Below are 16,432 nucleotides of genomic sequence, written 5' to 3'. Positions count from 1 at the left end.
CTTTTCGGAGCTGACTGAATTGGGGCTGCTGGTCAAGGAACAGCCAAAATGATTTGCCGGGCCCAGTTAGCCAGTTGCATTTCAGGCACAATGAAGCAGCCTTCCCAGCCACTGAATATTAGCAGCAAACAGTACAAGGAAAAGATTGCTTAGCCAGTTAAGTGTGTATTTAAAATGCAGATAGCCCACACTGAGATCCAAGAAAAAAATATATTTATCATTGTTATTAACAATAATAGAAATAAAGCCGGTTTTAATAGCATGCAGGGTTTGATGCATTTCCCAAATACAAGGATTTATTAGTTTAAAGCCTGGGTATTTATTTGTTTCTCTCTCTCCAGTCCTGCCCCTGCTTCCAACCGTCTTGAATTTTTAATGCACACTGTTTCTAATGTCAGCCGTTTTTCTTGTAAAGGTTTTTTGACATAACTTTATATTGCTACATCCTTTTGTTGTTGCCATTCCCCATCCTTGTTAGAGACTCCACTCCCCTAATGAAGCTCGTCTCCTGCCAGGATAATAAAAGAAAATAGATACAGGGCTGAAGAGAGCCAGTGAGAGGTGTGTGCATGTGTGTGTGTCTGATTAGAAATGAGGGTGACACAAAATAAGTGCCATAACAGCCTGGTCTCCGGGGACTCCCGAGGCTGTCCCCCAGATCTGCATGGCTTCTGTACACGGCTCTGTGCGTGTGGATGTATACACACACAGCACACATCTCATTTCACAGACACACACCAACTCTGTGGAAGGACGTGTTCAGGAAGATGTGCGCGGCAGGGGCCAGGAGCGTGGGACTTCCAGTCAAATAAGAACACCAGGACTCAAAGCAGCCCAGTGGCTTCTCAGTCCCTAAATTTTTGGGATATCCTTTTTGTGTTTCGCAGCAACAAGCTGCTGATTAAGCTGCTGATTCGGTTGCTTTCTAGCCATTCTCTCTCCTTGCTTTCTCCCCCCAACCATCTTCACGAGTCTCTAGTAAATAAGAAGGCACCTTACACCTGTCGCCAGTCGAAAGAACAGAACTCAGAACTATTTTCATAGCCCAGGAAATGCCAAAGATCTCTGCTATCCTGCCTGTAGCCCCCCTTCCCAGCACTGACCTTCCAGAAACGCCAGTCTGCTACCGCCACGTACCTACCGGCCTCTTTCAAGCAGCAACAACCACTGCAAAAACCATATTGTGCTAAAGACAAGAACCCCCTCGACTCTTTAATGCCTTCCAGCCTTAGGAACAACCTCTTGTGCTCTTTCAGGGCAATTCACGGTCTCACTATAAGATAGAAAATAAGAAAAATAAAAAACAAACAAACAAACAACCTCTGTGATCCTCCTTTCTTTTCTGTCCATTGAGAATAAGAAACGTAATGTTTCTCTAACTTGATATAGGTCCTTGATAACTATGTGTCACAACTCCAATGCAACATAGGTGGTCAGTGATTGCGCTTTATTACAGACGGACGAAGAAAATTGTTTAAATAAGTCTCCTGGGGATATGGAAAAAGAAAGTGGCAGAAACAGGGGAAGGCTGGAGGTGTTGTGTATAAGAAAAAAGGACGTGGGTGTCACATCTTGTCTTCAATGTTAGTGCATGCTAAAGGCCATGCAAGGCCTCTCTGGCTAACATCACTTAACAAAAGAAACCTCCAAACTACTCTGAGAAGCTCACTCACTACGGGTCAGTGTTAAATAGCCCAGACCTGTGAAATATCTGGGGGGAGAAAAAGAAAAAGAGAAATTTTAAAAAGGCAGTGAAACCCAAAGCTCCTTTACAAAAAGATCAACTGCCATTTCAAAATTTCCTCTTTTCTATGCTCCTGCCTGGTGCAGAATGCCAGCAGTATTATTCCTCTGTTTCCACAGCGGTGCTGCAAGCAGATGCTTTCCAGGGTTGGAGGCGCGGTATCCGTACACTCCGCCTGCTGCTGTTAAGACGCAGAGAGCCAGCTGTCCCCCCAAAGGTACTGGCAATCAGCTGGCAGGTTTCAGCTCAAGCCTCCAGTTTTCTAGCCCAACAGGCGCTGGGATGCAGCCATGCCGTCGGCACCGGAGAACTGCTAGCTGCTACTTCAGAAATAACACAACTCACAGAAACAGCAAAGCACGGAGGAGCCCGCCTCCCTGTTCAGAAATGGGTTAGGCGCTTCGCAGCACAACTCTTATCCACAATGTCTGTAACAACATGGATGATGGGGCTGGCTATCGGCCCCTCTCCATAAAAGAAAGCACAGAGTGAACAGCAGTAATGGGTGAGCCATGGTTCCTCTGTAGGAATTGCCTCCCTGCGTGGTGTTCAGTATCAATCAGATATTCAATAAAGGGTCCAGAGATGCATATGCATGTTCCTTGAGCACGCTGTTACAGATACTAATCCTCTTGGATGCTTTGGAGAACCAGAACCTAGTAGACAAGTGCCACAATATTAGCTTGGGAACTAGCTTAGCGCAAGCTCCAACAAACGCAAAGACGACCGGGTTTCTAGTTGAAATAACAATGAGTAGAAGAATCTGTTTTGACTGTTTCCATTGGGATACCCAGCTTTCAGACACAGCAGACAAATTAACGTGAGGAGAACCTCTACATATTTGTGGCTTTCAACATCTGAAATACTTACAGCTATCTATAGCTCTACTTAGCTGTCTGTAGCGCTGCTGTACACTTTTAAACTCTGGAAAGCTCCATCTACTTCTTCCTGACAAACCAATTCTGAAATCCAAAAAACAGAGTCATTCTGTCTAGGTTTGGTTTACGCTGAAATGCTTAATTGAAATTTCAGGTGGAAATGAATCCAGTCACCTCTTGTTCCCTAATGGATTTTGATCTACTCCCCCACGCCGTGACAATTTCTGGCATGGTAAGTGATGTCTGTTTTAAAGAAGGCCATAATTATGAAGTCTACAGGGAACTGTAGGTCAAGACAGAGACGCAATGACATAGCTCTTACTAGACCAGAAAAGCAGGAGTGACTAGGACTACTGACAGGCTGCAGGAGCAATGACAGATCAGCAAGGAAAACACATGCAGCATGCAAGATCTGGCTCTGTTTACCCTCTACTATCATACCACCAACTTCTGGAAAGCTAGATTTCCTGACCTAGCCTTCCCTCTATAATTAAACTGCGCGCCTCTGCTGGATCGCCTCTCCATGGTACACACTGGAGCCGGGAGCAGTCACAACTCCCACGACGCCAGCTCACAAGAGACCAGCCTCCAGAAGGTCCCTGGTACAATGATGCCTGAAAACTTTCTGGGGTTGCTGTCACACTGAAGAATGGCAAAAACACAAAGAGCAAAAGAATGTGTTTGTGGTTGCTGATAAGCTCTTGAATCTATTGATAACCAGGACAGAATTGGCTCGGACACTGTGGTATTCCTGAAAGCTGAAATGCTGCATTGCCTTGGCGGCGGTTACAATCTATAACCCAAACCAATCTATCTACCTATTTTTCATCTGGCCTCATCTGTGTTATCCTCCCAAGCTTGGAAGCTAAATACACAAGCATTTCTCAGTGCCCACCCAACAGGCTTCTGTGTGGCATCAGAGCAGGTGAGGCCGCACAGCATCGCTGGTTCACCCCTTTCTCAGGGACACGGCCCTGAGCACAAGCTACGAGGTGAAGCCACAGAAGTGCCCGCTGCGTACTGTGGATCTCGCTCTGGGATCACAATGACCAACACAGGACAAAGCGTTAGATTGTACCCTACAATCCCCAGTTAAGAACGCCATTCCCCCAGGGCCATCATTATGCGCTTCTGCGGAGCTGTGAGCCAGCGCTTGGGAGCCTAACGAGCTTTACAGCAGCACCCGAGCACTCCAGACTTCTTCCAGGAGAAGTGGAAGCCACTTTGGTGCTGAATAACCCAGGTGCTTCCTGAAGGCTTCAACAGGAATAATGGAAAAGCAGGGAGGCTTATCTAATCAACACAAATTACACAGACCCAGCACTGTGGCCAGTGTGCCTCAACCAGAAAGGAAGATAAAATCCCTGCCACACACAGCCTGCAAGTTACTGCCTGATGCACACCTCTCTTTTCGCACCACGCCGTACAAAACCATGGGCAACTGTTCTCAGAGATGGCAGGGCTCTAGATCTGTGTTCTTGTGAATAATGGAAATAAATGCAAATGTCAGAACAGACTCAGCTCATCAGTTTTCTTTCTCTCCTGACTTTGAACGGGAACCTTAAAGATGTATACCACATATGCCATAAACTTTGGGGATAGAGAGACTACAAGAGAATATGAAAACCGTAAGCAGGACCTATCTGGAGTCTAAAAAGACACCTCTTCTTTCTAACAGAACTGCACATTTGCTGTCTTTCTGGACAGCATCTAACGCACCATCAGCTGATGCTGATAGTAAATCACAGTAAGAAATGCCCTCCGTGCCTTCCACATGGCAAGGTGCGTATGAGTATGCTCTAGAAAAGCTTTTTCACCATGAAAGTAAAAGACCTACTGAGACCACCTCCAAATCCAAACCAATATGCCTGTCCTAAGGAAAGTTTTGACCAAGGAGAAGAAAGAGTCATGAAAACCACAGTGAAATTAAGACAAAACTATTGGTTTTGCACAGACAGGCTCCAGTGATGGGTGGCAGTATGAAGCCAAGAAGAAAAAGAATGGGTCTTTCATGAAAATAGATGGATCACAGAAGGGGAAAGAGCTACATGACCAACAGTTCTGAAGGGAGGGAAGATGATATATTCCCCTTTGGCTGTCCTCAATAGACAATGGGACCAGCAGCGTTGTGATCTAAGAAAGACAATGGACACAACAGACAGAACAACGGCTGCACTGTCTACAGACCAATTATTTAAATGGCTGAAATCCATATAATTTTTTGAGGGAATAATTTTTTTTCTTCTTTTTTTTTTTTTTTCAAATGGACTTCCACCAGGAGGACAAAAACCAGCCCTGCTGAAAATATCCCATTCACAGAGATGCTAAAAGACGCCCAGCAGGTTCACAGCCGCTGCATAGCACATCCCAGACATCTATGCTTTTAATGCTCAGGAGGTGCAGGCTGTGCTGTATTAATATGCAAAGTGTGCCTGCCTTCCCAATTAAATGGAAAATGCTATGATTAAAACCAGTCAGAAGATATTAGATGGATAGTGCTGAACTATGGGCTTTATTTCCTAGGCACAGAAGCCCCACAGGAGTGCTGATGGAGTACATGCTGGGGAGATTACCAAAGGCGAAACAGGGCTGGGAAAGGAAAAATGCTTGAATAACGACAAGGGGGAGAAAATGAGGAAGCTGTTTACAGGAGAGCTGAATTAACACAGCACCTCATCCTGGTCTCTCAGACACGGCCCTCTGGGCCACACGTATCTGGAGGGAACCCGAGCACCACTGCTCCTAGAAGCCGAATCCTGGCACATTATTTGGAGGGGAGAAGGCCTCAGAAGCTGAGTAAATCACAGCGTGAGGCCCAGAGAGCTTCACAGTTCGTAGCTGCACAGCCCTGAGGCAAAGCTGAGAGGGGACAGGCCTTCCCCGAGCCTGGCTTCCTTGTTAGCATCAGCACATCCTCCTCTATCACCTCACTGGGACAGGAGAAGAAAACACAGCGGAGCAGCGCAGCACGCCAGATAATTCACAATTAAACCCACGAAGATGAGAAGATGAAAGAGGAACCATTAATAACTGATTGGAGAGTCCCCTTTGCCTCGCTGGGGAGGGCTCGCTCTAAATCACCTGCGTGGCTTTAACCCTCCTGGCTGTGCTCTGCATCTCAGCCCCAGGCCATGGAGCCGTTCCCCTGCTTACTCTTCCTTCCTGCCTCTGAACGCTGCTGCTCCCTGTCACCGACGCGCTCTGGGCCCGTGTTTCATGACTTGCATTTAATTAACAGTGATGGCAAAGTCAGGTATATTTATGGGGACTTCTAATCCTCACACTTACAGTTTCAGTTGCTATGGGTTTCCTTCCAGAGTTGGCGCTTTCCTCCCCACCCCCACCACGTAACGTGCACCAGAATAAAGTCTAATAAATTCTGCTGTGTAATTGGCTGTATATTTTAGGAGTCCATCTATCCCAGCGCTATGAAAACAGAGGCCCTCAACAAAATACCACGAGGACAGAAAGCCCTAGAGGAGGGAGTCCAAAGTACTTTGTTTCCTCAGATGACTGCTGCTGAATTGTTATGGGGGCAAGGCTGGAATGCTGAGGAGCAGAGCCAGAGCTGGCGGCAGCTGCCACGCCACAGAACAGCACTCGGAGGGATGCAATTGCAAGAAACTGCACTTTTGTCCAAAGCTTTGCTACCTCAGAGCAACACAACTACCAGTGGGGCTACCTGGAGGCACTGCCTGCCTGCCCAGCATGCGGCTGCAGTGAGGTGCAGGTGCCTGGGACACGTTAATGCAAGAGCTCTTCAGGTTTTAGTGGTGCTCTCACCTGCCAACACTCCAAGAACACTGAGAAGCCCAGGAAACTCTTTAACTGAGCCACTCCTACCCCAGACTCTTCTCGAAAGCCTGGGAGAAGGTCTCCACGTTTTGAGGAATACGGAACTTCAGCTGCTCTTTAGGGAGAATTCTTGGCAGCAACAAGCCCTCAGAGAAGCCGCACACAGGAGAGGACACATTGCCTCCAGACCACCGGCTCGGCTTCAGCACGGGTTGGCAGAGCCACGTGTAACGGTGGTGCACGTTACTGACTTACCTGCTCCACAGCAGAGCGGGTTCTGGCGGGTAGGATGCAAAGTACGACGGAGGTAGCTCTGTTCGGGGAAGCCTGCGCTGCTGTCTGCTAGAGCCCTTTGGGAGATGAAGACAAAAGATAGGTTCAGCAAGTGCGAGAGTATGAAATTATTATTTTCAACATGTGTATTATCTTATGGACTAACACATACGACAGGGGAGCATTAAAAAGGTGGTGTCTGTGTAAATGAAACACTGAGGATGAATGAGAGTTGTGTGATCTACTGGAGAAGTCCATCACAGGGCTTTCTTCTACGGTGATCTATCAAGAGAAAATGCACACGCAAACCTGTTCTAGCAGCATTTTGGAGGGCACGTTTGTACTGAGGAGAACAGACGTTGTCCACAGCACTCGCACAGGGGCCTGCTGCACCACCCCGAACACGCTCAGCGCCCAGCAGGATTTCCCTCTTGTAATCTTTCTTCACACAAGGAAATTCTTCTGCATGACTACCCCCAGCCTGATAGCAGCACAGCAAAGTCTCCCTGCATATTCAACTTCCCACCGACCCAAAGAAAATTCAAATCCCTCATTCTCTGCTGCATCCAAATAAAGCACTGTATGACAAGAAGGAGGGGGAAATTAGATTTCCTCAAGACTGCTCGTTTAAGTAAAAGGAGAAAAAGACATAAGAAAAGAGGAAAGAATTCTATAAAGTTGGTACAAGTGCTCTCCTGCCCCCAGAAAACACACAGAATTATGGCCAAAATTGTGTGTCTGAACGCCACTGCACAAACTCTTCTATTTTCCTATCATTTCTCTACGATGGTGGAAGCTAACACCCCTTAATTCACAATTTTCCACATTCTATGTTTACGTCCAACATTAATGTTATTTAAAAGTCACCTTATTTTTTTTCTCTCTCTCTCCTGTGAATTCCTTGCTGGGTTTCCGATTTTCCCCCATTTTTTTAAAGAATACTTTATTAAGAAAAGCTGACTGCACCTCCGCTCTGTCTGCTGGAACAGCGCTGACAAATAAAAAACCCACCTCACAGGAGACAGTTTTATTCTGTTGATCGGAAGTCTGCCAGCCCAATTTATGATTGGACATAAGATCTCCAAACCTGGATTTATGTGTTGCAGTATAACGACAGGTCAATGAGATTAAAAGTATGTTCATGAGAGAGCTGTAAGGCAATTTGAGTTTCATGGTTCTGTGGTGATTGGGCATTCAGTCTAAGAAAACCTGCATTAATAAAACACTCGCAGTCCCCGGGAACAATCTGCACATTATTCATTATTGCAGCCCGGCTGTGGTCACCTTCACCAACACCCCCTCGCCAATATAAAAAAAGAGAGAGGGAGAGCAACTCTCCCCCTCCTCCCTATTCAGATGAAGCCATCGGGGAGATAGGGCCGTTGATAACGAACGGGCTGGATTAACAATAGAAACACTTTTCTTCCTTATCATCTGGTTCACACAATCCAAACGGGAACGGGGAATGGGAGGGGAGAGGAATGTCTGAGCACCACCGTAATTGTAAGTCTGTACAGATGGCTGTTCCCCACCAACCGAAAAATACACGGGCCTAACACGGCCAGCAGCCTCCAACGGCATATGGAGCAACTCCCTCGCCTTCAAGGGACGCTGCTTATGAAAGAAACCTCACCCTAAAAACCTTAAATATTGGGCTTAAATGAGGCCCAGCCGGGTCAGGCCGCTGTGGGTCACCTGAATCAGAGCAAACCCCCCTTGGCTGCAGAGCTGGGCCCCGTGGCTGGGCTTGGGTCCGGGGCCAAAAAGCCCCGCGGGTCGGCACTGGGGTCGGGGCGGCAGGGCAGGGCTGCTCTGGCCCACGGCTGGGACGCAGCGAGTCCTGCAAACGTCAGGTTCGGGCTGAGATATCCCCCGGGGTTGGAACCCCGCCCGAGATACGGGTTCAGTGTGTTATCGAGATAACTTTCAAGCGAAGCTTAGATCTCGATCCAAAGCTACCTGTGGGCTCAAAGTTGTTTGCTTCTACCACTCCGGTTCGCTCTGCGCCTCCTGCAAATAGCGACTAGCTCGAGCCCAGATCACATTCCTCAGCTCGCTTTGGCATCACACCCAAGCTCCTCGCTCCTCCCGCAGGAACACTGCGCCCCCTCCTTCGGGAGACACACAGAAGGGAGCCTGCAGCCAATCCAAAAGCCATCATCTCTCCTCTTTACGAGGTTTCGTCTTCCGTCGGTGCCTCTTTTCTTCATTAGCATCATATAAAGATTTTAATTCAAGAAAGATCACAGGATGTAATCATTTGCTGGTGGGGAAAATATTCCACGCTTTGTTTCCATATGGACTCTGTCTGAATAAACCCAACTCCTCATGCTCCTTTTACCAGGCAAGTCCGAGGCCCAAAGACTTGATTTTATGATTTTAGGAGGATCGAGGACCCACAGCTCCGGTGTATTTTGGCAATTGCTGTCGGTGCCCAGCACTGCTGAATGTTAAGCACTAACGCTGAAAAACTAGAGCAGGAGCATATGGAGCACAACACAAACAGCCCCGAGGACAGAGCGAGGATGTGAAGAAAGCAGCCTGAAAAGGGACACGGCCAAGAGATGACGGAGAGCTGTTATTTCCCCCTACGTTTCCATACACTGCTGTTTGACTCTCCCGGTCACCACGCGATGCGCTCCCAAGCCAGGGATCCCTACAAAGCTGCTTAGTGCCGAAGGGGCCAGCAAACATCTGTCGGGTAAGCCCATTTCTGATAGGCAATGAGATAGCGAGGCGTTTCTGTTTCGCCGTTTAATCTGTTCTGTTGTCAGGCATGGCGCCGGGCCAGGAAAAGTTCCCGTTGCCTCAGCTTCAGGGGTGGACTGGCTTCAGAATTTATACAAATAAAAGGAGAAACGAAAAGCGCCGGCAGCACCAATCTGATTACAGAGTCATTTATTTTCTGGTCGTTAATAATTTGTGCAATAAAAGATTGCGTGCCTTTCTGAGTTAGTAGGAGTTATTGGCACAAATTTCCCTCCACACTGGTGTGAGTCTGTGCTTGGAACATAAATTATTAGTTTCTTATCACACTCCTCCTCATTTTTCATGCTGCCACGGCTAGATCGCCAGAAGCCAGCCCCTCAGTCTCAGTCTTATTTTATGCTGCATGAGAAAGGCAGCAAAGATGGTTATTCCATCTTTTATTACACAAACTCGCCTTGGTATTGCCTCTCCTCCCAAACCCCCTCTGCACCTGGATCCTGGAGGTGTGTGCACCACACTGTGTCTGCGCATATGCCAAAGTCTGCCGAGATATCAGGTACTCTGCCACTCGCCAGCTCCATTTCTAATGAAAGCACTTGCTTTTGACAACACCCAGAGCAAGGAAACGCCAGGCTTGCACCACCCTGCCAGCGTCTATCAGGTACCTGGCTGGAATACCTGCAAGAAAGTCGTGTGTGTAAGCATCCTGCTATCCCTGTGCTTGCTCGGCACAGAGACGGTGAGGATAAAAGGAGTGGAAGTGATGCCAGCCTTGAAAGGACAGGAGGAAAGTACTGGCACAGAATTGGATCCTGTGCACAATGGCCGTATCTCCAGCTGCAGACTAGGAAGTTGCCTTGGATGTAGCTGAGGAAACATCAAAACATCCTTCTCGTTTCTCAGACACAGTGCTGAAATGCTCTTCAGCGATGCTAATTGTTTTGTTCAATACAGCAGCTCACTTGTAAACCACACCAAAATTCTCGGACCTTTCCATATGTCAGCCTCATGGTCTTCTCCATTCAACGGGTCTCTTTCAGTCGTGTCAGGAACGTTTGCACCAACATCTGCAGAACTTCAAAAGAAGTGCTGACAGATCCAGACGACGGAGCATGTCTGGCATCTACAACCCTACTTGCCAAGGGCTGCGCACACCAGAGCTCTACAGATAAGCGCAGTCAGGAGGCACAGGGCTAGCTTTGCCTTGTCTTCACTGCAGGACAGCCACTCACCGATGGGGAGTGCTTTTCTCTGCAGCACCCATTCTAGAGTCACCTTTGTATCCACATTGCTCTATCCTCTCCTTTAACATGCCACTGGCAAACCCGGCTACTGCTCACAGCCAGAGCCCTCCGCTCTCCCTCCCGGAGTCCTTCCAGGCTGCACACTCGCAGTGCCGAATCCCTGCTGCATCAACTGGGTTGTGGGAGGCAGGGGTGACCACATGCACTGGAGATGTCTGTTACAAAGCACACACGTGCAACAGGAGCCGCAGGTTGGGAAGCATTATTCAGCTCTACAGCGTTTTCCCCTGCTGCTAGGGCTAAGCACAAGCCGCCCTGTGGAGGCCTGGAGGTGCCCATCAATAACAGAATGATGTGACGTGCTTAGGGCACCCCTGTGTACATACCTGTGTTACAAGGAACACGTGTTCCCCCATTGCAAGAGGATTTATATCGGGGCCTTGGGCAGGCGTAGCACACACTTAAGGGTGCGTTGTCAATTCGAGAGTGATTGACAGCCCAGTGCTTGGCACGTCTCCGGTGATTATACTGCATTGGTGACTCACTGATCATTTCACAACCGTGTTTGTGTCTACAGGGTAACATCCAACATGTCCACAGTTCACGCTGTGCTCCAAACCTCCATCCTGAATCCCTTTGAGTTGCCGAAGCGCCGTCAGCAGGGCTCTGTGTCGCTGGGTTAATCGCTGTCGGAACCAGGGCAGCCTTTCCTCCACGGCACAGCCAGGATCCCACCTGCCACCAGCGCGTAACAGAGCTGCAGAGGAGCACGCCATCCTCACCGAGCGTAGCAGGATGCCCACTGCATGGTAGTTTGGGAAGCCTGTGTGCTGCTGGACATCCTGTAGACCACTATCAAACTGAGGTGCTGCCGACACAAAACCCCAGCCCACCAGTGCTATCTCACCGAGTACCTGGATTAGAAAACTCCTGCTCAGCCCCACCCAGGGTAAGTGAGCCTGCGTTGAAAATGTTAACGGGGAGGGACTATAGCTGCAGTCACGTTACGGCTGTAATGCACGTATTTAAAACAAACAAACAAAAGAGAACGTACACAAAGTAATTGCATGTTTTATCACTTATCAGATCTGTCCCTAAAACAATTCGACATCAGGGATACCAGCACACAGAACCCCTTCAGAACAAAGATTTATAGATCACGGCAGCAACCTCTCAGGTCTATCACAGAAATGCACTAACGGACATAAAATATAATCTTTACATCAGCAAAAGCAATAATTTTGTACTGTGTACGTTTTCCTGGTTACTGGACACAAATCCTGGGCTTCTCCCTGATTCTCTCCCCACCAGACTCACACATCCCATCACTGCTCTGCTTTGTTTCCTAGCTCCCGGTTTGCGTTTTCCAGTTTAAAGCTGCAGACTAGGCTAGAAAATCCATCTAGTTCCTTTGAAATCAAAGATTGGGATCATGACTGGAGGCAGGTACTGGAGAGATGAGTGAGCAGAGGGTTACTTGGATGCAGAAAGACCCAGAAATAAGGATGAAAGAGAGACACCGGGTTCAAAGCAGGATCAGCCAAGAGGGCACCTGAAACGAGGGCTTCTGATTCATTGCATTTAGAAGAAAGGGCGTCTGTCCCTTCGGGACCTGGGGAACCAAAATGCTGAGGAATTTGTTTAAGTCCTTGGGTCAGAAAAAGTCCTATCCTTGGAGAGAATATTGAAAGTACTTCATGGAAATCTCAGGCTTTGACCAGGCCCCCAGATTGTCTACCTCGTCTGGTCCAACAGAAGGCAGTCCCAACAAGCACATTTCGCTCCTTCTGTGACCAAGCAGTTTTCAGATATTTACTGCTCCTTTTTCCACCTCCCAGGAGAACTCCCTTTATCGCAACCCATTCCAAACCCGTTTTGCTGCCATCAACACCTGCAAAAGCCATGCTTTCTGTAAAAGACTTTGGCAGCCTGCCGCAGGCAGGACTTTATCAAAACACTGTCTCCATGCTGCCTGGTGGAGGACCCACACCTGGCGACACTTCCACACTCCCCGATTCCCTGGTCACATCCCTCGCCGCGACGGCTGGCTGCCTACCACCTCCCATGCAAAAGATGAAACCAAACTGCGGAAGCGTGTGAAATTTCTGGTGACGCAATGACAAGATGTTGAGAGGAGGTTACAAAGGAACCCGTCCAGCAAAGTTTCCCTGGGCTTAAATACAACAGATACCTCAAGCGGTATTTGACTTCAGCGCCCAGTTAACACCAGGCTGACAATTCCTCAGCTGAGCAGTCGAGTTGCAAACCTTTCTCCAGCAAGCCACTGGAAGTCACAGCAAGTCACTGCATCATTCGCTCAAACTTCGCCAGCTTAATCAGAATAATAACAGAGAAATGGCCCCTGGAAGGCTAAATGCTATCAGCGTAGGTCCAGCCGGGAAGATAAATTGAGCAGTGCGCGTGGCTGAGACCCTTGAAAAGAAACAGCGCACTTCCTATTTTCACATCTTGGAATCCCAGCGCTAGAGCAACACTGGCAGGAGTTCCTCAGTCACCCTCTTCCTAAGAGGTCAGCTCTTCAAGCAGCTGTCCTTCTCCAGATCCCTTTCTCTTCTTTTTTTTTCCAGCAAGCCATTGATTTATTTCATGGTGATTCTTTGCACAGCCATAGCAGCCATCACCCAAAGCTTGCAACGCGCTTGGCAAACATTCCTTTCGCAGCCTCCCGGTAGCACCAGGGGCTGCCAGGGAATCACCAAACATGGGCAAATATTAGTTCAATTCCTGATGTAGCAGCAACGCCAAATAAACCACGCTTCAGAAGCAGCATCCCCAAGTACTAAGAACTGCATGCAAACAACTTGCTGTTCAATATTCCTGAATATTTCAATACTTGGTTGAATTTCCACATCAATTTCCTATGAGTATATCTATTCTTTGCTTTTGCTTCAGACCCAATGGATATTTACTGCCTTACAGTTCTGTGCAGAAAGACTCAGAGATATCAACTTATTACCCTGGGCTCATCTGTGGAAAAAATGAGGCACAGAGCAAGCATTTGGCGTTTCAGAATCAGGAGCCAGGAACAGCAGACAACTCTGTTTCCTCGTACACAGGCAGCGCCACATAACCAGATTGTGCTAAAACGGACGGTGTGTGTTACTACCTTGTAAGCATACAATAATTAATTTTCTTCCTTATATCTAATACTACTCAACTTCAGTATTTTTGGAAGGGAACTGTTTTCCCCGTTTCTCCCACCCCTCCCAGTTTGAGCTCTCTACATATCTCCCGAAAAATCTGCCATTGTGCACGCTCAGGCTGTACTGCACTTAATGAGGCACTTCAGGTTCAATGAGGTCCTTCATCTTTTCAGTTCTAGCTTTGTGCCTCTCCCTTCCAGGCATCTGAGCTGGCTCCTGCAGGATCTTCATTACGGTACTTCTTTCTCCCTAAGTTACAGCTCCCTGGTTCCCTCCGCCCTGCCCGAGGCGGTGGCAGAGGGGTGAGGACCCGGCCGCTGTTCCCAGATCTGTCACCAAGTTGTTGTGACCTTGCCAGCAAGCTGGCACTTTTCAAACGTGGGTGCCTCAGTGTTGGCACCTAACGCAACCTGATTCACCAAGATGATAAGCATCCGCGGCTCTTATTAAAAAAGAGCAATAACTATGACAGCATCCGAAGCCTTGTACTTCTCTCTCCCCTTCCACTTTCACGTTTCATTAGCCCCAAACCCGCGTCTCCCCCTTACGTTAACAGCCAAAGCTGACGCAAGCTTTATCTCCCAACCCAGTACAACCCATTCTCCCAGTTCTCCCAGTAGCTGAACTCAACTGGCAACAAAACCTTCACGTGTATGCCTGAAAAGGCCAAACAAGAACCCCAGTTGCTGATACGCCCACGGTCCACACGGACCCACCGCCCCGCAACCCCTTCACCGTACGATGCCGCAGGAGGAAACAAAACCCATTGCAATTTTCCTCCTTGGGCTCCACAGCACTTTGAACACGCTCAGCGTTGCAACCAGCAAGACTCATGCACACGTCTGGTCCAGGAGCTGTTGCATCTATCTCTGAGAACCTACCGGGCTGTTTAACTGCTCTCGCAACGTGAAGGATAAAAACTAAACCGTCCAAGGAAATCCTTTACATGCAGGCCCACGCAGCTGTAAGTCCCTCATAAAAGGCTTTCTTCTAATCGGTTTGGTTGCAAAAAAAGAAAAATAAATGTACCAAAAACCATGCCATAGACGTGTCATGTCAAGGCGGGTGTTCGGCAGTGTGCATGAAGGCACAGGGGGACAGAGCTTCATTAAACTGTGTGAGTATGGGCAGCATCAGGGGACCTGGTGAATAAACTGTGTCTGGGAAATGGGCACAGCTGGGGACAGAGGCTTTCCCCCAGCCCTGGCGTCACCAGGATCAGTTCACACCGACGGGGACAGGGATGGGAATGGGGACAGGGATAGGAACGGGAACAGTGAAGAGGGACAGGGAAGGGGCTGGGAAGGGGAACAGGGACAGGGATGGGAACGGGAACGGTGAAGAGGGACAGGGACGAGGAGGTGGGACGGGGTCAGGGACAGGGAAGGGGACGAGGGGTCTTCTCCGCCTCCCCATCCCCTCCACCCCCCTTGGCCGCAGCTCCCACCCCACAGCCCCGGCGGCCGCCCCCAGCCGCGGCTCGGAGCCTCCGGCATCCGCGGGGCGGGGGCGGGAGGAAACCGAGATTAAAAAACCACAAAAAACCCCAAACCCCACGCAAGGACGGGGCCGAGCGGTGCCCTGGGAGCCCTGCCCGGGGCCGGCCCCAGCTGGCGCCGCCAGGTCCCAATTAACCGGGCGGCCCCGGCCGCTGCCTCCCCCGGGGCGCTGCGGCTCGGCACGGCTCGGCTCGGCTCGGCACGCCCCGCAGCCGCCTACGCGCTCCCCGGGCGGCCGGGGATGAGGGTTTCTTGTTTTCTTTCTCTTTTTTTTTTTTTTTTTTTTTTCCAGCAGGGCTGATAGCAGAGGAACGCGGAGGCGCGGCCGCACGCAGCCAGGCAGCCGCACAGCCGCGGCTCCCGGGGGGTCCCCGCCCTGCGGGGGGGGGGAACGATGAGCTCCGGGGGGCCACAGCACGGATGTCCTGCTGTAGTGCTCACCGACAATCCCCTAAAAGAGCAAAAATAAAACGCAGAAGTCGCGCGTGCAAATACAGCCAGCACCAGCCCACCGAACGTAGGCACACCAGAGCACCGCTACTGGCCTTTTACACGTCCGCTGCGGTGCTTTTGGGGATGTTTTAGCCATGAACAGCTTCCACGCTGAGGTCTTTGTGGCTGTTTTGACCCTTGGACACTGGTGTTAGACAGGAAAAGTCTAAGTTACCGAGTGCCACGCTCCAGCGGAGGTGGTCTCCAAGCAGCAGTGGTGCAAGGAAGAGGCGAAGTCGCGCCCCCGGCCCCATCCCTTGGGGCTGTGTCTGCCAGAAAATCCTCCACACCTAGCGAGACTTTCCACGGAGGCAGGCTTCGGCTCTAAGCGAATCATTTCGAGATTCAGCTTTCCCCCAGTCGGTCCTACAAAGCATGTTCTCAGCTGTAAATTACAGCCACCCGTCCCAGGCCTCACCGCCACCCTGCAGAAGCTTTGCAGCACCAGACACAGCGCAGCACAGCTCCAAATCCTCGCACCCCCTGCCCGTCTCCCTCTCGGCACGGTGGATATTTAAGAGAAAGAGGTCTACAAGAGAAGAAACTGGGGTGAGCACCTTGTTCTCCTGCCCCCTCACATGGACATGCATTTAGTTTCTGGGAGAGTGATGAAGACGATGCAGGTTGTTTCCCC

General features: G+C 49.5%; 1 protein-coding gene across 4 annotated transcripts in view; it reads right to left on the bottom strand.

Annotated features, from left to right (window-relative positions):
• Positions 1-16,432, bottom strand: part of SAMD11 (sterile alpha motif domain containing 11) — a 221,908-nt gene that overhangs the window by 131,749 nt on the left and 73,727 nt on the right. For all 4 annotated transcript variants that reach the window (XM_066982194.1, XM_066982195.1, XM_066982196.1 and 1 more), the window contains one exon: positions 6,673-6,767. The gene's annotated coding sequence lies outside the window, so the exon portion shown is untranslated. The remainder of the gene's footprint in view (positions 1-6,672; positions 6,768-16,432) is intronic.

Source organism: Anser cygnoides, chromosome 23, assembly GCF_040182565.1.
Source record: "Anser cygnoides isolate HZ-2024a breed goose chromosome 23, Taihu_goose_T2T_genome, whole genome shotgun sequence".
Taxonomy (NCBI): Eukaryota; Metazoa; Chordata; class Aves; order Anseriformes; family Anatidae; genus Anser; species Anser cygnoides.
The sequence above is the reverse complement of the archived record's forward strand: the minus strand, read 5'-3'. Positions and strand labels throughout refer to the sequence as shown.